The 24,853-nt window shown below is 33.9% G+C and overlaps 1 protein-coding gene across 10 annotated transcripts in view; it reads right to left on the minus strand.

Annotated features, from left to right (window-relative positions):
* The window catches only part of LRFN5 (leucine rich repeat and fibronectin type III domain containing 5), a 268,042-nt gene that overhangs the window by 126,026 nt on the left and 117,163 nt on the right, over nt 1-24,853 (minus strand). For all 10 annotated transcript variants that reach the window (XR_012516374.1, XR_012516372.1, XR_012516375.1 and 7 more), the window contains one exon: nt 2,475-2,650. The gene's annotated coding sequence lies outside the window, so the exon portion shown is untranslated. The remainder of the gene's footprint in view (nt 1-2,474; nt 2,651-24,853) is intronic.

A 24,853-nucleotide genomic window follows, 5' to 3' on the forward strand; every position in this document is an offset into this window, starting at 1 on the left:
TACATACACATACATGCAGCTAAATACACACACATACATATGTATTTGCAAAAGCATGTACCTATAGGCACATTTGCTGTTAAGACATGATTATGCATTGTTTAAATTCATCAATACTTTTGTCAAGTGAGAACAAATAGAGAAACAGACAAAAGTACTCTTCTACTGTCCAAGGCTAATTGAAAATGCCACAGTGAGGAAAAATAATCATAATCGCAGCCATTACCATCTCAGCTGTCCTGCCTTAATCACAAGTGGATATTCCATTGCATCATTATTTTACTACTACTAGTCCATTCACTCTAAGAAACTTCCTGGTATTCCACTTATTTTTAAAGGGATTTTAATGGATGTGCTATGAATTTTCAATGAGCTATTTGAAGTTGGAGGAACTAATTAGGAATGTGTTTTTACTTTCTGTTTTTTTTCAGGGTGATTAATTTCATGCGAGACTTTAACCTAATGTTACTCCAAAGAAGAAATAGAGAAAAGGAGGTACTACTTCTCAACACTAATGGACTGCTAATTGAAAAAACTGAATCAAGCATTAACTTGGAAGAGTCTTTTTCAATATATAAATTATTTCTGGTTAGCCTTTAATTTCCAGGTTAATTAAGAAAATCCTTTGGCCTTGATTTTAGCAATTAGTAAATGAAAATGTGTTTGAATTTGCTTAGTTTTGTGATTTACACTAGAGACTCTATCAGCTAATATACTTTCTTGTCTAACAGCTTTCGTAAAGTAAATGCTTTTATCTAGAAAAAGCCTCACCAGTGGAAAACAAAACAAAACTAAAATCATTAATTAACTAATTGTTTGGGAAGATAAAATCTCAGGAGTTTCCCGTGGGGTTGGCATAGAGAAACAAACTATCCATTTTTACATTTTCACAGTATATGAAATCACCTCAAGCTTGGTCAAGGTCCTCTGTTTCCTTAAGAAATGTAAATCACAGAAAATTTAGAATGTATTCCTCAAGTTGCTTCATTTAATGCAAAGCTAAAGAAGAAAATCAACAAAAGCAATTCCTAAAATAAATGAATAAATCATGTACACAAGAGGTATCACGTAATAAAATATAAAGAGAAAAAACCTACACTAAAATAATGTTTTGAATTAATCTGCATACTCAGATTCATCATTTTATACTATCATCACAGTTATAATATTAACCTCAATATAATCTAAATACATTATTTTTGTATGTGTCTTGAAAGTAGTCCTTCGACACCACTTTGAGCATAGTAGCGACAACATACTGGCTGCCTATTTTAAATGTTATGTAATTAGTAACATCATGATTCAGATACAAATTCTTAACTAAAGTTTTTTATATTCTTCTATTAACATATATTCATATTGCACATTGACATGTAATATATTGCAAAGTAAAAGTGGATTTATTATCTCTTACCTGTTCACTCCAAGAAAATTTTAATTGCCAAGCATCCAATCATTGATAGACAATTTCAGCTATATCAAACTTTTGCTCTTTATAAAAGTGTGCCTACAATCAATTTTCTGTGCAGTGACATTGTGATATAAATATATCCCCAAGAGCAACATGAAATGCCTACATTACGTATTTAGGAGAAAAAAAAAAAGTCTCAAACATAAAGTTAAACTAGAAACTTGGCAAAACAACAGGCTCAAAAGTATGAACCAGGAAAGTCTAAACTTTTCCTGAGACATTGTCTTTATTTTCAAATCTTATGATCATAAATAATCTTTTAAAACTAATGCATTTACCTGATTCATCTAGAAGTTAGAAAACCCATAATAAATTTATGGCTGGGAATTTGTTTTGTGGTACTATGCAGTACATTGTGTTATGCATTTTACAGACTATTCATGTCCGCTGATTTTAATTCATTTTCCTATATATGATTTTCATTTTCTTTTTTTTTTCTAGTATGCACATTTAAAGGCTTCCATAAACCCTTCTTGAATGACCCAGATAACATGTCATTCAATAAACCAACCAATCAGGAAAAGTGCTCTTTCTGGCACCAGCCCATTACCCTCCATATAGTGCTGGGCATTACACTCATGGAAGCAGCACTCATTTTTTAAAAATTCGAAAACGAGAAATTGTATTCCAGTTTCATAATTTATTAGACAAACAAATTTGAAAAAATACTTGGCCATTTTGAACCTTTTTTTGATTTGTAAAGATTGTTATTTTAATCTATTCCTTGTCCAGGCCTTACGGTTATTAGTATAAATTATGACAATGCATGTGAAACACAAATCCTGAAAGAAAAACCAGAAAATTCCATAAGAATATAGGTTATTAACACAAAAAGTGGTAGACATTTCATCTCCAGAAATATATGACTCAAAAAAGAAACAAGATAATCGGTGATGAATAATACTAGGTTTAATTTGTATGTAAGTTAATAAGATTTTTAGTTTTCTTCCCTTAAGGGTTTTAAAACCATTGACAATGATTGAACTGAATGCAATCAACTTACTTCTGGAGCGTGAAGCGTTCCTCACTGCTGTGAAGGAGTCAGCACTCTGCCTGGCTGCTGCAGAAGACGGACAGAGTGAAAGCATCTCCAAAGCTGGTTTCTGAGGATGGTGCCAAAAGATGGGTTCTCAGCTGCTACATGTCTTCTCAACACCTGGCTGAATGCTTACAGGGGTTCTTCAAAGGAGGCAAGCACAAAAAAAGAGTGTATCAAAAAATGCTTATGAGGTATCTTTGAACAATATAGTGATTGTTAACCGGGTGATCAATCGCAAATTATAGCAGGACTATCATACAATAGGATTTAAATATATTAGCATGAAAAAGCTTTCCAGTGGAATGTACAACATATTATGATTTCAATAACTATATTAGCATTCTCCTTTCCTTTCTGAAATAAGCTTTCTTATCAAAACAGGATAATTTAATTATTCATAAGCTCCATAGCTCAATTTCATCATATTTAAATTAATTCAACTTGCACTCTAATGTTAATACAATGCATAAATTAATGCATATTTAAGCATCACCTACTGTTTAACAGGCACATGACACTTAGGATATAGCAGTGAATGAACCTGAAAAACCCCTACCCTGATGAAGCTAATAGATCTATGTAATAGTACAAATGGATATTAAACCACTGATTTTTTTGTTTTTCCTGTATTTTATTCAACAGAAAAAAACTGTCTATTGCAACATAGATGTCTATGAAAGAAATACATAGGCATGTTATTTATTTTTTAACTTTATGGTAGATTATTGATTTATGATTTCTACCTCTTTCTGAGCTTTTCATTTTCCTCTAAAGCATAGTTAACTTGGCTCTATGAGACATGATGTTTAACTTTCTTTCCTATAAGATCTATTTAATAGTATCAATGGATATTCAACCACTAAGTTTTGTTTGTTTGTTTGTTTTTGAGATGGAGTCTTGGCTCACTGCAACCTCCACCTTCCTGGTTCAACAATTCGCCTGCCTCAGCTTCCTTCCAGAGTAGCTGGAACCACAGCCACGTGACACCATGCCATGCTCATTGTTGTATTTTACATATATATATATATATATATATATATATATTTTTTTTTTTTTTTTTTTTTTTTTTTTTTTTTTTAGTAGAGACAGGGTTTCATCATGATGGCCAGGCTGGTCTCAAACTCCTGACTGTGATCTGTCTGCCTCCACTTCCCAAAATATAGGGAATAACAGGTGTGAGCCACCATGCCCAGCCAACCACTAATATTTTTAATGCAGAAATTGGCTGAGTTTTAAAAATGTTCTTGAAATGAATAAAAGCATTGTAATTTGACTTTAACTATGACTTATTTTGTCTGCAGAAGTAAAAGTGAGAGATAATAAATTTCCAAATCATCATAATAAAAAACAGGCGTAAGGTGAAACAACAAAAACTTGAGTTTAGTATATTATTTCTGCTGCCTCCATTTGTAAAGATATGTGAATGATCTTAGAGTCAAAATTAAAAAGACTAATTATATTAAGATATTCAATATTAAAAATTTATTTAAAAAGAAAAATTAAGCTATTGCTTAATTTAATACTGACATTGTCAGAAATACTAAAAATCAATAAACAATTAATTGTACCATTACATAAATTATAACTTCTATAATTTAATCATTTATCTAAATCTGTCAATCAGTGCTGAATCTTTTTGAAATTTATGTTTATTATAGCATTTCAGAATAACTAGGACAGACCACATAAACACATATAAATATAAATCAATTATATGACAACCATATTGATACAGCAATTGTTGCCTTTTCATTTATTTCCTTCCATGAATATATTTTAAGCTAATTTTCACATTCATATATGCAGAAAAATATCAGAAATCCAGAAGTACATCTCCTTCCAAAGTAAGATATCCTCCTAGGAGAAAACCAATTTTACATTATAGAACATTCTTTCAGAAATTGTGTGTGTATGTGTGTGTGTGTGCACACACGCATGTGTACATTTTTGTACATATATCAGAATCATTTGCTCTGTTGTGCCCTGTTTCTTTAACGTCTTTAATATCATTCAATTTCTGTCTTCTAGCAAGAATCCATCCATTCCATCAGTGCACATCTACCATATGCATAATCTGCTTGTAAACTATCCCAATTGAAAAAGTGCAAGTTTCTGGGATTTTGTTGTTATGAAAATAATATAATAAATGTTCATATATACATACTTATATGAATATATATGTATTCTGCATATATATTCATATACATGTATTCTGCACACATATCAGCAAATACAGGCACAATATACTGCTAAGTAAACTGCATAGGCTAAAACACTTCATTGTTTCTACAGCTCTGATCATGTTTCCTTCTTTGTAGTAAAGATGCATTACAAAAAATAAATCTGAATTCTGTAATTACATTTTATATTATTTCATTATGGTAGCAAAATAGAAATGCCTCAAAGTATCACCCTAACTCCCCCTAAAAATATACTGCTGACCAAAATAGTACTTTGATGCTTTTATTTTAGCGTAAAAAGCATAGTAACAGCTAAAACTCCAACCTAAATTCTCATTCCCCAGAGAAAATTTATTGCCTGTATGATCATATTACTAATGAGAACAGCATTTCCTTTTGTGTAATAATAATTTTTTTAGGCACTTACTACGTACCATAAAATATGTGCTAACCTAATTCTCTTAAGAATCAAACAAAGTAAATATATATTTCTATTTCAGTGGTACAAAAATGCAAGGACAAAGAAAGGTCTCCTAACCTTGGGCAAGGTCATACAGCTAAATACCAAAGTGAGGACTCTCACCTAGGGCTATGTCACTCTATGGAATGTCTCATATCTCATAGTGTAAGAGAAATTTTCAGAAATATCACTAAGTATTCTATAATAAACACATTTTTTAGTCCATATATTTTGGTCAATGCAATGATCAAAGTGAAAAAGTTCAGATTTGAGATTCTAATGCTACATTTTTCTAGTGTTATCATACAAGGATTTTCTTTTTTTTTTTTTTTTTTTTTCTTTTTTTTTTATTGCATTTTAGGTTTTGGGGTACATGTGATGAACATGCAAGATTGTTGCATAGGTACACACATGGCAGTGTGCTTTGCTGCCTTCCGTCCCCTCACCTGTATCTGTCATTTCTCCCCATGCTATCTCTTCCCACCTCCCCACCCCCCCGCCCCTCCCCCATTTCCCCCCAACAGACCCCAGTGTGTAGTGCTCCCCTCCCTGTGTCCATGTGTTCTCATTGTTCAACACCCGCCTATGAGCGAGAATATACGGTGTTTGATTTTCTGCTCTTGTGTCAGTTTGCTGAGAATGATGGTTTCCAGGTTCATCCATGTCCCTATAAAGGACGTGAACTCATCGTTTTTGATGGCTGCATAATATTCCATGGTGTATATGTACCACATTTTCCCTATCCAGTCTATCATCGTTGGGCATTTGGGTTGGTTCCAGGTCTTTGCTATTGTAAACAGTGCTGCAATGAACATTCGTGTGCACGTGTCCTTGTAGTAGAATGATTTATAATCCTTTGGATATATACCCAGTAATGGGATTGCTGGGTCAAATGGGATTTCTATAGGAAGAATCAACATCGTGAAAATGGCCATACTGCCCAAAGTAATTTACAGATTCAACGCTATTCCCATCAAGCTACCAATGACCTTCTTCACAGAACTGGAAAAAAACACCTTAAACTTCATATGGAACCAAAAGAGAGCCCGCATAGCCAAGTCAATTCTAAGCAAAAAGAACAAAGCGGGAGGCATCACACTACCAGACTTCAAACTATACTACAAGGCTACAGTAATCAAAACAGCATGGTACTGGTACCAAAACAGAGATATAGACCAATGGAACAGAACAGAGGCCTCACAGGAAATACAACATACCCACAACCATCTGATCTTCGACAAACCTGACAAAAACAAGCAATGGGGAAAGGACTCCCTGTTTAATAAATGGTGTTGGGAAAACTGGCTAGCCATGTGCAGAAAGCAGAAACAGGACCCCTTCCTGACACCTTACACCAAAATTAACTCCAGATGGATTAAAGACTTAAACATCAGACCTAATACCATAAAAACCTTACAAGAAAATCTAGGCAAAACCATTCAGGACATAGGTGTAGGCAAGGACTTCATGACCAAAACGCCAAAAGCAATGGCAACAAAAGCCAAAATAGACAAATGGGACCTAATCAAACTCCACAGCTTCTGCACGGCAAAAGAAACAGTCAGTAGAGTGAATCGGCAACCAACAGAATGGGAAAAAATTTTTGCAGTCTACCCATCTGACAAGGGGCTGATATCCAGAATTTACAAAGAACATACAAGGATTTTCATTCTTTCTTGATAGTATGTTGAAATGGAACATCCTATAAATTATTAAGGTCAATTTCTTAGTTACAAGTTATTACCATCTTAGCATAGTCTAGAAAATTCAGCATCTGTTATTGTTTATGTACATGTATTTCCAAGAAATATAGTCCTCCCTAGTATTCCATGGTGTATATGTGCCAGATTTTCTTTATCCAGTGTCCTTGATGGGCATTTGGGTTGGTTCCAAGACTTTGCTATTGTAAACAGTGCCACAATAAACATACTTGTGCATGTGTCATTATAATAGAATGATTTATAATCTTTTGGGTATATATCCAGTAATGGCCTCACCATACAGCCATAAAAAAAGGATGAGTGCATGTCCTTTGCAGGGACATGGATGAAGCTGGAAGCCATCATTCTCAGTAAACTGACACAAGAGCAGAAAACTATATGCGATATGTTCTCACTCATGAGTATTGAACAATGAGAACACATGGACACAGGGAGGGGAACATCACACACGGGGGCCTGTTGGGGGATGGGGTTAGGGAAGAGATAGCAGGGGGTGAAGGGTTGGGGAGGGATAGTATTAGGGAAAATATCTAATGTAGATGATGGGGGGATGGATGCAGCAAACTCCCATAGTACATGTATACCTATGTACCAAACCTTCATGTTCTACACATGTACTCCAGAACTTAAAATATAATAAATAAATAAAAATAAATACAGTAATCCCTCCAACAATTATCATGGATGCTGTATTAGTCTGTTTTCATGCTGCTAATAAAGACCTACCTGAGACTAGGTAATTAATAAAGGAAAACATTTAACGGGCTCACAGTTCCACATGGCTGAGAGGACTCACAATCGTATCAGAGGATGAAGGAAGAGCAAAGGGATATTTTACAGAGTGGCAGGCAGGGGAACTCCCCTTTATAAAACCATTAGATCTCATATGTCTTATTCACTATCACCAGAACAGCATGGGAAAGACCTGTCCCCATGATTCAATTACCTGTCCCTGTTTCTCTCTGACTACATGGCATGTGGTTATTATGGGAGCTACAGTTGAAGATGAGATGTGGGTGAGGACACAGCCAAGTCACATAAGGTGCCAATACTAAACTCTGAAAGAACGTAGAAAAAATGGGCAACATTCTAAAATTTCTTAGAAAATATGTATTTAAAAGTGAGAATCATCACCTCCCGTAGCACCCAATGATACTTTTTATCCTCTAGGATAACTTTACTAAGTATTCATCAATTGCCTTAACATATACATCGATAAGAACCTTACAACCAACAAAAGTAGTACTTTAAAGTCTTCTAGACAAAGACTAAAATCACAACTATGACAACATTATCCAATTTTCTCTTTCAAAATGAAAACAGTTACAAAAAGCTGTAATTATTTCAAGATACAATGTATGTGAAAGTACTAATCATGATACCTTGCACATGTGCATGTTGTGCATGTTGTGCAGTCTCACCACCATGTTGCAGGCATTGCAACAATTTTGTTTCTCTTACAAAATTCTTCCTAAAGCTGCCCTAAGTGTTGACCCATTGAAAATCCATGAAATATTTGAAGACACCAGAATATCATCTCACATATTCCCTTCATTTTAAATATTCACAACATTTGAACAATTATGAATCCATCAAATTGTATCATTACCAATCTTTTATTCCTAGAATTCCTAATAGTACAAAATAAACAAGAAGTGAGATGTTCTACATTTGTCTTTAGTTATATTTACCTTGTGTTAAAAATGATTAAAAACTAAACAGTTATCCAAATATTTTTGCCTACATGATGCGAAAATACAGCTGTTGCAAAATATACAAATAATTGAATAATATTATTTCACTGAAGTTCATTCAATTACTTATTTAATAATTATGTAATAATATATTCATTGACATAATATAGCCATTATCTTTAGTGGACTACTCCAAAACTGAGGTTATAAGACAGGAAATGCTATTTTATTAAGACAAATGACTTGAAAACTAATTTGGAACACAAACAAAAAAATGGAAAATTACACCATATTAATAAGTTTTTTAAAAGTATAATTATTCAGAAATTCCTATAAACACTATTATTAAAACATGCTTGCCTCACTATTAATATTGCTAAACCTACTTTAAAAATTAAATTAGAGGCAATGATTGAATATGAAAATGCATTTGTTATTGGAAAAAATGTAGCACCATATCGTTTGCTACAGGAAAATATTTACAAATTATTACACATATCCAAGATCATATGACAAATAAATTCATACACTACTAGAGCATGTATTGCTTAATGTAAATGTCACATTGTAAATGAGAACAACTAATCATTCCTTTCCTCTAATAGCAAGAGTTCAGCAGTTAAATAAAGTATAAATCTTGCTGACCTAAAAATTTTATTACTGAATTTATAATTTCCTGTTAACAACCCACAGAAGATAGCATTAAGGGATACTGTATTTGAGTAAGCTACAACCCAAGTGAAGGGTTTTTATTCAGGGTATAAAGACAGAAGGTGGGTAGACGTTGTGCTTGCTTTTCATTAAAGAACTGACTCATTCACTATGTTTCATAGTGACAGTTTGAAATAATAGATTTTTACCATGAAAAAAAGCAGATACTAAATTAATAATTGATTCAGTGAAAACCAAAATTTATTATTACAACTTAATTTAATTACAAAATTTCTGTTTATTAGATAGTGATTGTAAAATTCCTATGAAAAATAAACAAAAGAAAAATGAGAGCAGGCCCAGATGAAGACCCCAGAGCTATCAAAGTACTTTTACTTGCACAACAATATTTTGACAAATGAATCAAAACAATCCAAAATAGTAACAAAATACTTGAAATAATAACTTCACAATTTAAATTTACTCTGCTAAAACTTGTCTTGACATTTATCAGAAATTCAAAGTGCTATAAACTATTTTTACCCAAAGACAACTTTGGCACATCTTCATCCCTTGGTGAAATGAGAGAGTGGTCCTTTGGCTTCTTCATTTGCTAGCTCATGGTCTGCTCTGGCAATATAAATGTCAGTCCTGCTCTGTTCTTTGGACCATAGGGAAAAGTAAAATACAACAGTCCTGTTGCTCTTAGTGGTTTGGCAAAAGTCAGCAGACAGATACTATGGCCACACTAATATGTATGTTAGTTTATCTCTTTGGTAATCCTATTCTTCACCTAAAACAGAATATCAGTTTGTGCCTATCAATAGAATAATTACTACTTTTTAATCTACATATACTTCTTTCTTCCCTCACTCCCTTCTTTCTTTTTACCTGTATCCACCATGTCTTCCTTCCCTCCCTCTTCTTTCCTTCCTTCCTCTTTTTCCTGCTCCCTCCCTCCCTCTTCTTCTTCAGTATTAATAACTTATAAACGTTTTGTCCCTTAGTATTTAAATGATTATACCTACATCACAGTGTCACTTTGAATGTTATTTGATATGTTACACACATGCACACACCTGTGTATGTATGCGTATGTACCCAAGTATTGTAACCTGAAAAAATGTTTTATATGAATCAGTAATTTCTCTATTTCAAATTTGTTTTATGTAATTTTTGGCTTCTTAGCACTCCTTCCCTCAGGAGGCCAATTACAATTCATATCAGGAAGAGGTTGTGAGTCTTTATTAATCCAAATGGACATTGGAACTTACTGTGAACATCATTTTAGCTGATTATTAGATAAGCAAACCTCCATGTTAGCGTATTCCTGGATATTTTATCTCCATCTGATCCCTAACCATTTTGTTCTATGATATAATCCCCTTATTTAGACCCTTTATATCTACCAGTTTTTACCTTCACTCCTTCTCTCCTCTCCTCTGTGTCCCTTCTGTCCCTGTGCCCTCTCTCTTCTATCTCTCCCTGATTCCCTTCTTTCCTTTCTCCCTCTCCCTCTCCCATCTTTCCTTCCTTAGTTTATTCCTTCCTTCCTCCAAGACCTCCTCTGTTGCCTGCTAAATCAGAAATTACTTCATAAAGAAATCATAATACTGTACATTTTATAAACATACGCATATACACCATGGAATATTACGCAGCCATCAAAAACGATGAGTTCACGTCCTTTGTAGGGACATGGATGAACCTGGAAACCATCATTCTCAGCAAACTGACACAAGAGCAGAAAATCAAACACCGTATATTCTCACTCATAGGCGGGTGCTGAACAATGAGAACACAAGGACACAGGGAGGGGAGCACTACACACTGGGGTCCGTTGGGGGGAAATGGGGGAGGGGCGGGAGGTGGGGAAGTGGGAAGAGATAGCATGGGGAGAAATGACAGATACAGGTGAGGGGACGGAAGGCAGCAAACCACACTGCCATGTATGTACCTATGCAACAATCTTGCATGTTCATCACATGTACCCCGAAACCTAAAATGCAATAAAATAAAATAAAATTAAATTAAATTAAAAAAAAAAAAAGAAACACATTGCAGAATTTCAAAACATTTATATTACATTACGTCCTCTCTTCGGAATTCTGATTCATGTGTAAATTTTTAGAAGCCAGATCAATTTTTAATGCACAAATGAGAAAGAGCATGTCCCATTTGTTTATTAATATTCATAATGCAAGTAACACATGAGTACTTTATTCTTTTAAAATTAGATATAATAGAAGCCAGGCACAGTGGCACATGCCTGTAATCCCAGCTGCTTTGGAAGGCTGATGTAGGAAGAATGCTTGAGCCCAGCAGATCAAGTCCAGCCTAGGCAACAGAGTAAGACCCTATCTCTAAATATTAATAATTATATGTTTATTTATTTATTTAGGGATTAGGGAGAGAATTCATTGTGGCTATATAAGTGTAGCAGAATGTATCATACTAATTGAACTGTTCTGTATTTTGACTGTGTTCATGTATACCTACATATGTGATAAAATTTAGAAAACTAAATGAAAGCAAATGCAAGTATATGTAAAATTAATAAAACTCTGATAAGGTCAGTGGGTTGTATGAATGTCAGTTTCTTGATTGTGATATTGTACTACAGTTATGTAAGATATTACCATTGGGAGAAACCAAGTGTAAGACATGTCGGAATCCCTCTGTATTATTGCCACAACTGCATGCAAATCTACATAATAGTTCATCATTTGCCTTTTGTGAGCCTTAAGTGTCAACAGTTTCAGGACTGCAATGTTAGCACTTTACTAAAAGAGGAATATCTAGAAAAACAAGTTTAACTGTCACAGTGAATTATTTGACCTTATTAAACCACATTTGAAATACAGTGGTTCTCACAGAAAACTAGAAAAAAAATATAAATCCATCAGTCAATGAAAAGTACTGAATTGCTGTTTGCTTTGGGTACCAGACCACATCAATGGCATTATAGTAAGGCACAGAGATTTTATTTTGTCCCAGGTATGTGATATGATAAAATGACCAACTACTAAGTACACTGCTGGACTGGTGTTAAACAGAGTCTCTACCTGCTCTTGCCTAATTGCATTTCCCTTTATTAGCCAATAAAATAAAATGCTGATTTCTGGTGCTTTATATTTGTGTGTGTGTGTGTGTGTGTGTGTGTGTAAAGAGACAGAAAGAGAATATATTTTATAATGTTCACTGTTAAGAATACTAGAATATATCTATTAAAGTCAGTGGGCTGTACTTGTGACTATAAGTCCTGGGAAACTATTGAGCAACTGAAAATTAGATTCATAGTTAAATATGATTTTGGAATAAACTCGGAAAAACTAAGGACCACATGGAATATGGGAATTTAGAAGAAATACAAATATTCTGAAAAGCAATATGGGTGTAAGAAATATCTACAAGCATGAGAGGTACCTTTTTTGTCAGGAGAATTTAAAAACACATTACAATGACAGGGAAGAACTAAGAGATTAGAAGTGAGAGGAAATGTATCACTGTAATGGTACATCACATGTCTTAGATTTCTTACTGGCCTGTAAGCTCTTTGAGGTCCAGAATATAATAAAAATAATTGTATGCCTGGCAGCCTCTAGCACCTTCACCTACATACAACAAACTAAATTTTTAACTTCAAATGAAGAAAAGTTACATACTAAAAAACATTCAAGTAAGTCACCTCTTGAAGACAAAGTTTCTAAAAGCAAAAAAAAAAACTCAAATAAAATAATATTTTAAAAGTGAAAATTATATGATCCAATTAAAAATTATTTTGATACAGAGATCATTGGAAAGAAAGTTAAACTGTAAAAGCTGTGCAGGACGAATTTTCCCTAAGGTCAGTTATAAAATGTCATGTATAAAAGACATAAGGAAAAATAAAGAACTAAAGATGAATACAAAATAATGTTTGCAAAGCACTTTCCAATACATTATTTTATTAGACCATAACCCTGCTGTCCTTAGTGTTTTCTTGTTCAGCATTTTAACACTGACTTAAAGGACACAAGAAACGTTATTTTTTAAATCCATGAATCTGCGGCTGACACAAAACTGGGATTTTAAAATGCCTCCATAGGTTTAATGAATGGGCCAAGACTGTTAAAATGAAATATAGTAAAGCCGAAGTAAAGATGCTTAGATTTAGAAACTTAACTGTTAAAGTACAGGTGAGCGATACCTTTTTAAAGTAGTTTATACGAAATACACATAAGGGATTAATTGTCTCTACGATCTTTAATGGTCAATAGTTTCAGGACTGCAATCTCAGCATTCATTCATAGGAAAGACATATCCAAAACGAGTTTAATAGTTATATAGAAATATTTTTTCCTTATCAAACCACATCTGGAATACGACGCATTCCATTACGAATTCTGGTGAAACATGCCCATAGACAGAAACTCAAGGAAACTCTGTGGCCAGCATTGCAACTAAAAAATGGTTGGAAAACCTTGGAAATTTTAGCTTGAGAAAGAGATATGATAAAGATAATTTTTTTTTGAGACGGAGTTTCACTCTTGTTACCCAGGCTGGAGTGCAATGGCGCAATCTCGGCTCACCGCAACCTCTGCCTCCTGGGTTCAAGCAATTCTCCTGCCTCAGCCTCCTGAGTAGCTGGGATTACAGGCGCACGCACCACCATGCCCAGCTAATTTTTTGTATTTCCAGTAGAGATGGGGTTTCACCACGTTGACCAGGATGGTCTCGATCTCTTGACCTCATGATCCACCCACCTCGGCCTCCCAAAGTGCTGGGATTATAGGCGTGAGCCACCGCGCCCACTAAGATAAAATATCTTTAAATGTAATTTGAAAGCACAATTTGGAAAGAATAAAAGTTGCATGGGATCTCTACTTTTGCAGTAAGAATGTACTATTAGGATAGTCCCATGTTAGTATGAACCACCCTGAAGAAAGTGAGTGAAATGATTTCTGATAGGCTCATTCTATATGGGTACCAAAAATGGCATTCTTGTGTAGGACTTAAGTTTGGAGGAGATGGCCCTGAGGATTCTGTCTAATGCTAATATCCTGTGAGACTGACTTTAGTAAGATACTCAGGGTTAGGCTAACCCCATGCTCGAAGACAAACTGACTGTATTGTATCACCAGTGAATTTATAATGTGATTGCGATAAACATTTAAAACTAAACGTAAGTGTGAATATCTCATCTCCTTGAACATATCTAGAAGCACATTCTTAAGTAAATACATATGTGCATTGGAAGAAAGGAAAATATTCATATGTGGAGGAATTAAAATTTCAGTTATTTTTTTCAATATGTTCTAATTTGTGATTTTGAAGTATGACCAAGGAAACTGTAACTCTGTTTATAGCTCTAAATATATGTGCATTTGAATTTTACCATAAGTGCTATTAACTCTGAACTTTATTAGCAAGGGCATAATTTGATTTTCTTCTCTAGAGAGATTACATGCTGATAACGTTTGGCTCCGAATCCCCACTCAACTCTCATCTTCAGCTGTAATTCCCACATGTTCAGGGAGGGCCCTGGTGGGAGGTGATCACTGGAGCAGTTTCCCATATGATCTTCTCATAATAGTGAGTGGGTTCTCACCAGATCTGATGGTTTTAAAAGTGGCCGTTTCCCCTGTGTGTTCTCTCCTTCCACCTTCTGAAAACGGTGCCTGCTTCCACTTTGTCTTACACCAAGATTGTAAGTTTTCTGAGGCCTCCCCAGCAATGCAAAACTGGACCAATTAAATCTCCTTTGTTTATAAATTATCCAGTCTTAGGTAATATCTTTATAACAGTTTGAAAATGGACTAATACAAATGCATTAGCCAAATAATGTTGCGTATGTAGTGAGATCACAGTAAAATGAAAGCAAAGTTTAATATTTCATATAAGTACTTTATCATTTTCAAAGCTTTTTTAGATGCATTATTTTATGTGACCTTCAAAATAATATTACAAAGCAAGTATCACAATTATCATTTGCTCTCATTTTCAAGGCTCAAAGATGATATCTCTTGCGCAAGTCTATGCTACTATTTGCTGGCAGGTAAAACAACAAACTATAGAATCTCTTTCTGTTATACCTCAGTGTGTGTGTGTGTGTGTGTGTGTGTGTGTGTGTGTGTGCGCGTATGAAAAGTTACTCAGAGTTAAGAAATTTCAACTATGTAATGTTAAGAAAGAAGCATTATAAAGGATGTATAACATATAATAGCATTATAAAGGATGTAAACAATAAGAAATAAAATGGAAATGTAATTTATAGAAATCAAATTGTAAAATCACTTATGCACAATGTTTCCAGTTTATTTTGGAGCTAAGCGCAATATATGTTTAAACTTATTTCAGAATAAATAAGCCAAGCAGAAAATACGTTTTAATACAGAAGTAAAAGTTAGAGAGACAGTTTCAAAATGTGCATGGTTCCCTATTGATGCTAGCTAAAAGTTACCATTTTTGATATTTTATTTAAATATGTGCTAGTTTTCTAACTCACGTCAGTAACCCTATTTTTAATTCTGGCATTGATTTAGTGATTATGAACATTGAACTTTAGGATGAAAATTTTCTCATCTAATTAATGAACTTTAACTTTTATTTTAGGTTTGGAGGTACATGTGAAGGTTCGTTACATAGGTAAACATGTCATGGCAGTTTATGGTACATATTATTTCATCACCAGGTATTAAGCCCAATATTCAGCAGTGTTCTTTCTTCTCCTTTCCCTCCTCCCCTTCAAGTAGACCCCTTGCTTTGTTTCCATAAGGTCATATCATTTCTCTCACACTTACAGGTGAGAACATGCCGTACTTGGTTCTCTGTTCCTATATTAGTTTGCTAAGGATAATAGCCTCCAGCTCCATTCTTGTTTCCACAAAATACATCATCTCTATATACACTATGGAATGCAATAGCTGTATAATATTCTGTAGAGTATACGTACCACACTTTTTATGCAATCCATCATTAAATCAATGAATGTTTAAATGATGTTCTCTCTTATTTTACTATTATTTATTTCATTGATCTCTGCTCTAATCTTTATTATTTTTTTCTTTTGCTATTTTTTTGAATTTAGTTTGGTCCTCTTCTTCTAGTTCCAGAAATTGTAAAGTTGAATTGTTCAGTGAAGAGCTTTCTTATTTTTAAATGTAAGCATTTATAGCTAAAAGTTTTCCAGTTAGCTCTGCTTTCATTGAGTACCACATGTTTTGATAGATTATGATTTTGTTTTCATTCATTGCTAAGTATTTTCTAATTTTCCTTGTGATTTTTTGACCCATTCCTATTATTTAATTTCCACAATTATGTATTATTTAATTTCCACAAATTCATGGTATTTTTTAGCTTTTCTTTTGTTATTTGTAACTTAATTCTGTTGTCATCAGAGTAAATATTTTACGTGATATCAATCTTTTAAAATGTATAGAGTCTTGGCTGGGTATGGTGGTTCACGCCTGTAATCCAAGCATGTTGGAGACCAAGGCGGGTGGATCACCTGAGGTTGGGAGTTCAAGATCAGCCTGACTAACATGGTGAAACCTCATCTTAAAAAAAAAATGTATAGAGTCTTAATCTGTGGCTTATGGTCTATCCTAAAAAATCTCTTGGGTGAACTTGAGAAGAATGTGAATTCTGTTGTTGTTGGGTACGAGTGTTCGGTGTATTATCTGTCAGATCTGATTGTCTTATTTTGCTGATTAAATCCTCTATGCTTTTGTCTTCTGTTTAGTTGTTCTATCCATTATTGAGAGTGAAGTATTGAAGTATCCAACTACTATCTAGAGTTGTCTATTTTTCCCTTCAATTCTGTCAGTTTTTATCTTATATTTTTACGGTGGATTACTACATGTGTAAATCTGTTTTACCTTCTTGCTCTGTTGCTCTTGCTCAACTTTTATTAATATATAATGCATATGTTATTCTCTTGTAAGCTTTATAAATTTAAAGTTTATTTTATCTGATATTACTATAGCTATCCCAGCTTGATTTTTGTTAATATTAGCATAATAATTAATTAATATATTTTTACATATTTTTATTTTCAACCTGTTGTTGTCTCTGGATCCAAACTGAGTCTCTTATGAACAGCATATATTTGAATTATGCTGTTCATGTGTGTTTCTTAATTTGTTTGACCAATCTCTGTCTCTGGATTGGAGTGTTTAATCTGTATACATTTAAAGTGATTACTGATAAGGTGGGACTTACTTCAGTCATGTTGCTATTTGTTTTCCACATGTATTAGAGAGTATTTGCTACTCATTTCCTACATTACTACCTTCTTTTGTGTTTAAATTTATTTCTCCTTGAAGAGTTGTAAGTTGTATTACATCCTTGTAAGTTGTATTCCCAGATATTTTATTCTAGTTGAAGCAATTTTGAATTGGAGTTCACTCAAGATTTGGCTCTTTGTCTATCATTAGTGCACAGGAATGCTTGTGATTTTTCACATCCTTCTAAGTTGTATTCCTAGATATTTTATTCTCTTTGAACAATATTGAATTTGAGTTCACTGAAGATTTGGTTGTTAGTCTATCATTGGTGTACAGGAATGCTTGCGATTTTAGCACACTGATTTTGTATCCTGAGACTTTGCTGAAATCGCTCATCAGCTTGAGTTTATGGGCTAAGACAATGGAGTTTCATAAATATACAACCATGTCATCTGAAAGCAGAGATAATTTGACTTCCTCTCCTCCTATTTAAATACTCTTTATTTCTTTCTCTTCTCCAATTATCCTGGCAGAACTTCCAATACTATGTTGAACAGGAGTGGTGAGAGAGGGTATCCTTGTCTTGTGACAGTTTTCAAAGGGAATGCTTCCAGCTTTTGCCCATTTAGTATGATTGATTGTGGGTTTGTAAAACACAGCTCAAATTATTTTGAGATATATTTCATCAATACCCAGTTTATTGAGTGATTTTAGCATAAAGACATGTTGCATTTATCAAAGGTCTTTTCTGCATCTATTGAGATAATCATGTGGTTTTTGTAATTAGTTCTGTTTATGTGATGGATTACATTTGTTATTTACATATGTTGAATCAGCCTTGCATCCCAGGAATGAAGTCAACTTGATGGTGGTGGATAATATTTTCAATGGGCTGCTGGATTTGCTTTGCCAGTATTTTATTGAGGATTTTCACATCGAAGTTTATCAGGGATATTGGCCTGAAGTTTTATTTTTTATTGGGTCTGTGCCAGGTTTTGGTATCACAATGATGCTGGCTTCATAAAATGAGTTAGGGAGGAATCCCTGTTTTTATATCATTTGCAATAGTTTCAGAAGGAATGATACCAGCTCCTCCTTGTAACTCTGGTAGAATTCAGCTGTGAATCTCTCTGGTCCTGGGCTTCTTTTGGTTGGTAGGCTATTAATTACAGCCTCAATTTCAGAACATGCTATTGACATAGTCAGGGATTTGGCTTCTTTCTGGTTTATTCTTGGGAGGGTGTGTGTGTCCAGGAATTTATCCATTCCCTCTAGATTTTCTAGTTTATTTGCATAGAGATGTTAATAGTGTTCTTTGATTGTAGTTTATATTTCTGTAGGATCATGGTGATATCCCTAATCATTTATCATTTCTTACTCTGTCAATTTGACTATTCTCTCTTTTCTTCTTTATTAGTCTGGCTAGCAGTCTATAAAGAGCTTCTACACAGCAAAAGTACCTATCATTACAGTGAACAGGCAACCTACAGAATGGCAGAAAAAATTTGCAATCTATCCATATAACAAAGGGCTCATAACCAGAATCTACAAGGAACTTAAATAAATTTACGAGAAAAAAACAAAAAAACAAAAAAAACTCCATCAAAAAGTGGGAAAAAATATGAGCAAACACTTTTCAAAAGAAGATATTTATGCAGCAAACATACATGTGAAGAAAAAGCTCATCATCACTGGTCATTAGAGAAAGGCAAATCAAAACCACAATAAGATGCCATCTCATGCCAGTTAGAATGGTGATCTTTAAAAAGTCAGGAAACAACAGATGATGAAGATGATGCAGAAAAATAGGAACGCTTTTACAGTGTTGGTGGAGGCATACATTAGTTCAATCATTGTGGAAGACAGTGTGGTGATTCCTCAAGGATCTAGAAGCATAAATACCATTTGAACCAGCAATCTCATTACTGGGTATATACCCACAGGATTATAAATCATTCTACTATAAAGACACATGCACATCTATGTTTATTCACAAGCAAAGACCTGGAACCAACCCAAATGCCCATCAATGACAGACTGGATAAAGAAAATGTGGCACATATACACCACAGAATACTATGCAGCCATAGTAGAAACTGTCATGCATATATACTATGGAATACTATGCAGACATAAAAAAGAATGAGTTCATGTCCTTTGCAGAAATACGGATGAGGCTGGAAACACTCATTTGCAGCAAACTAACACAGGAATAGAAAAACAAATACCACATGTTCTCACTCATAAGTGGGAGTTGAACAATGAGAACATATGGACACAGGGAAGGGAACATTACACACCAGGGCCTGTTGGGTGGTAGGGCAAGTCAAGGGATAATATTACTACTACAGAAATTCATCAAAATACAGACTGCAAGAAAGGAAGAGAGGAACAAACAATCTACAAACTAACCAGAATATGATGAACAAATGGTATAATTAAGTTCTTACCTATTAGCAACTACTTTGAATGTAAATGAGTTTAATTCCACAACTGAAAGACATAAAGAGACTGAGTGGATTTTTTAATTTTTTTTAAAGACAAGACTTCATTGTATACTGCCTATAAGAGGCTTACTTCACCTCTTTGTACATACAGCCACTGAAAATAACAGAATGGAAAAAGATATTCTATACCAATTGAAACAAAAGAGAGCAAGGTAGCTAACTCACAGCAGATAAAATAGACTTAAAGTTGAAAACTATAAAAAAGAAAAACATGTCATTATATAACAATAAAAAGTCAATTCATCAATAAGTTACAGCAAATATAAACATGTATAAACCCAGGCTGGGCTCAGTGACTCATGCCTGTAATTCCAGCACTTTGGGAGGCTGAGGCTGGCAGATCATCTGAGGTCAGGAGTTCGAGACCAGCCTGGCCAACATGGTGAAACCCCATCTCTACTAAAAATAAAAAATTGGTGTGCACCTATAAGCCCAGCTACTCAGAAGGTGGAAGAAGGAAAATTGCTTAAACCCAGAAGGCTGAGGTTGCTGTGAGCTGAGATCACGCCATTGCACACTAGCCTGGGCAAAAAGAGTAAAAGTCCATCACTATATATATATTCATATACACATATATATTCATATGTACTATATATATACACATATATGTGAACTCAACATCAGAGAACCTAAATATATAAAGCAAATATTAATAGAACTGAAGAAAGAGATCTGCAATACAATAATAATAACAGGATACTTCAATATCCTACTGTCAACATTGGGCTGTTTATATAGACAAAAATCAGTAAGGAACTATTGCCCATAAATCAATAATTTTCTCAATACATTAGTATTTTAAATTGGGTAGAAAACAAAATATAGAGTTACCAACTAGTGTTACAATGATACTAGCTTTTAGAGTAATTATTTTTTAATGTATTCATCACTGGATCATGGAGAAAACCAAAAGTGAAGTTACAAATATTGTTAAAAATAATACAATCTTACAATTTCCCACATGCTTATCTTCACTGAAATCTTTATTTCTTTTTACGGATTGAGAACTACTGTTTGATGTCTTCTTATTTCAATCAGCAGAACTCTCCGTAACATTTCTTTTAAGGCAGGTCTGGGGTAATAACTACTTCAGCTTTTGTTTTTCTGGGATTCTTTTAATTTTTCTGTCATTTTTGAAGACCATTTTTGTTAAATACAGGATTCTTGGTTGATATATTTTTTAAATTTTCTTTTAGCACTGAATATATGAACCCACTGCTTTGTGGCCTCCAGTGTTACCTATAAAATATCCTTTGTGTATGATAAGCAAGTTTCTCCCATGCTGCTTTCAAATTTATTTGACTTTAGACAGTTGGATTATATAATGAATGTCAGTGTGGATATATTTGAGTTAATCCCATGTGGAGTTCTCTGTGCTTCTTGGATACTTATATTAGCATTCAGTCATTATTTCTTCAAACATTCTCACTGCTCCTAACTCTTCTTCTTTAGGACTACAAAATGTGTATGTTGGTCTCCTTGATGGCATGCCAATGGCCCCTTAGGTTCTGTATACTTCTCTTCAATCTGTTTTTTAACTTTCTTTTCCTAAAACTCAATAATTTTTAACATTCTGTCTTCAAGTTTGCTGATTATTTCTCCAGCCTGATGAAATCTTTCTTGAAATCCCTCTAGTAATTTTTTCCCTTTTCTTGTATTTTTAGCTATACTTTTTGTTTCTCCTCAGGTTTTCTATAAATTCATTGATTTTTTTTTTTACTTTGTTCACACATAATGTGTTGACTTTCTCCAGGTGTTTAATTCTTTGAGCATTTTTAGCACAGATATTTTATTTTTTGTCTAGTAGATTCACCATCAGAAATTGTTTCTGTTGGTTTATTTTTTTCTTTAACGTCTCATTTTTTCTTGTTTCTTTGTGTGTTTATACATTTTGCTGAAAACTATACATTTGAATCTAATGATACATTAACCCTAGAATATTAGAATCTCCCTTTTCCATAGTGTTTGTTCTTGTCTTTTTTGTTTGTATTTTGTTTTGATTGTTTTGGGCTGTCTCTGTTGCAGAGTTGGCCTGAAATGTAAACTTAAGGTCTTTCCATGTCTTATTTGTGTCTGTAGTTTCCCCTTAGCAACTGTGGTGACTTTTTAATTTACCAAATATATGAGGTTTCTTTTAATATTTTAGTTATTAATGTATGGCTACCAAAATGATACAAAGGCAAAAATAAAGGTGGGAACAAAGCAACAACTTCTTAAATCCCCTTAAAGTCACCGCAGCCAGAAGGAGAAAAACTTACAAAAATGGGGGTTGGTGCGACAATAATGGCCACTGCCTCTTTATAATTATCAAAAGCAGCAATCAATGAGCAGAGCACAGATCCTGATAGTTAACAGAGTCTGTTTTGTACATTCTGGCTTCCCCAAGCTTTGTACATGCTTCTCCAGGAGCATGTACACAGCTGGCTGCTCTGGAACTGTGTGCAGGGGATGGATAGCTGAACTGGAAGATCAAAATTAACCACAATTCACTGTCCAATACTTCTTTCAGAAGTTTCAATACTTCAGTAAGCTTCAGAATTTCAGTACAGTTATATCAGACGTATTCTGAAAGTAAAATTGTTGTCTCAATGGGGAGACAGACTTCTGGTGAGGAGACAGATTTCTGGTGCTTCCCACTATGTCATCATTCCAGAATCACCTGCTAAAATATATACTTTTAAAAATGACTTCAAATCTCTCATTATACTTGCAAATCTTCCAGCAAACTTGCCTTTTGGATATGTGAAGCATCTGCACAGGCCAATTTGGAATATCCTAATTCCTCTTTTTTGCCTAGCTAACTCCTTCTTATCATGTATATTTAGCTCAAATATCTGAAGGAGATAAAGAAACATCAAGAAAGGATTACATGAACAAATTTATATTTTTCATATATTTTTCTGGCTAATGATGGCCAAAATTGAGGCAGATAATCAGTTAGGGGATGATTTCCATAGCGCAAGGTATAGATGATAATTTTAGAGTAGGATGGTGGAAATAGCAAGAATGCAACTCCACATAAATCTGTCTGATGCAAGACTGTAAAATATAACTATGCGAGAAAGAGTGATATTTTAAAATTTGATTCTATCATTTATTAGCTTTATGATTATTAGAGATCATTTTACCTAAGTACCAATTATCTTATCTCACATATTTACAAGAAAACTAAATAAGATAATATCAGTGAAGAGTTAGCACAAGAGACTGGAGAACACAGATGGTAGCCAATAATGGGACTTACCTTTGAAAATATCAATTCTGGTAAGTTTGTGACAAATTTAAAAAGAGAGAGGGAGCACTTCAGGTACTGGATGCAAACTTATAGAAAAAAAATGATTCCCTAAATTCACATGATATGAAAATATAGTCTAAATTAAAAACCCAAGTGATTTAGATAATTTCAACCATGGGCAAAAGGAAAATAGGGTGACAGAGACCTAGAGCTGGTGTGTGATGAGACTTTGGTCCTAGACTCAATTATCTTACAGCTTTTTGTCGTTGTCATTGTCTATGGGGAAAATTAATTAACATTGCACTATTAAACGTCTTAGATAGTAAGACTCTTAAACTATATAAATACAAAATTTCCTTCTCTTTTTAAAAATAAGGCCGGGCGTGGTGGCTCAAGCCTGTAATCCCAGCACTTTGGGAGGCCAAGGCGGGTGGATCACGAGGTCAAGAGATCGAGACCATCCTGGTCAACATGGTGAAACCCCGTCTCTACTAAAAATACAAAAAAATTAGCTGGGCATGGTTACGCATGCCTGTAATCCCAGCTACTCAGGAGGCTGAGGCAGGAGAATCGGCTGAACCCGGGAGGCGGAAGTTGCGGTGAGCCGAGATTGCGCCATTGCACTCCAGCCTGGGTAACAAAAGCGAAACTCCATCTCAAAAAATAAAAATAAAAATAAAAATAAAATAAACATCTAGATGCCAAAAGTCCATTTTTTTTTTTTTTTACAGACCACTCCATTGGATACTACCCATCAAACAGGCAGCTGAGAACCTTTCATTCAATTAACATATACATATACAGATATAAAGATGTTACCAATGATCAGAGAAAGGCAAGGCGACTTCAAATTCCCTAACGATTGTTTTAAAAAACTCTCATCTTTTGTTAAAAAAACCATACCATTTTCATGGCTTTAATACAAAACATATAGATATATACATATTCTATTAGACATATGAATAATGGCAAATTAAAGGATTGAAAAAAAAACCAAGGTTGTAAAACAGAAAAATGGTTATGTAAAATAGAGATGACTAGAACACTATCTAGTCATTAGAAAAGAAAATTATATAATGTGTTAATGGTACAAAACTGACAATGTTAAGTTCAAAGAAATCACAAAAATATTATCTATACCTTTTTTATAATTGCTTCTAAACATCAAGTTCACACTCAAACTACATTTCCTGTGGAAATCCTTTCTGGATTCATAAGTATGGTTTGTAAATCATATTTTAGGCTCCCTGTAATATAAAACAATATGCATCTTCTTGCAAGTCCATCATATTCTAAATCTAGCAAAGTGTTACTTATAAGCCACTAAATTGTTTAAAATGTAGCAACTTTGATAAAGTAAGTCTTCATATTATCAAAGACTAGAAAGGAATAGAGATATGGTTGTTTTATTCCATATTTACTGAAGTGGTGGTAAATTATAAGGACATTTATATATTTTTAAATAACACAGTTTAATTAGTACTTTATATCATCTTTGCAATACAAGTTGAAAATTAGAAGACAGCCATTTAAAAGCAGTCTATTTTTGGCTATGGTTTTATTTGCATCCATAATGAGAAAATAAATAACTGATAATTTGGAAGACACATTTTCATCTTTATTTATGAACAGAAAAACTATTGCTATGTTAAAATACCAGAAACAGAATTTTGAACAAACAAGTATAG

Source organism: Saimiri boliviensis, chromosome 2 (genome assembly GCF_048565385.1).
Source record: "Saimiri boliviensis isolate mSaiBol1 chromosome 2, mSaiBol1.pri, whole genome shotgun sequence".
Taxonomy (NCBI): Eukaryota; Metazoa; Chordata; class Mammalia; order Primates; family Cebidae; genus Saimiri; species Saimiri boliviensis.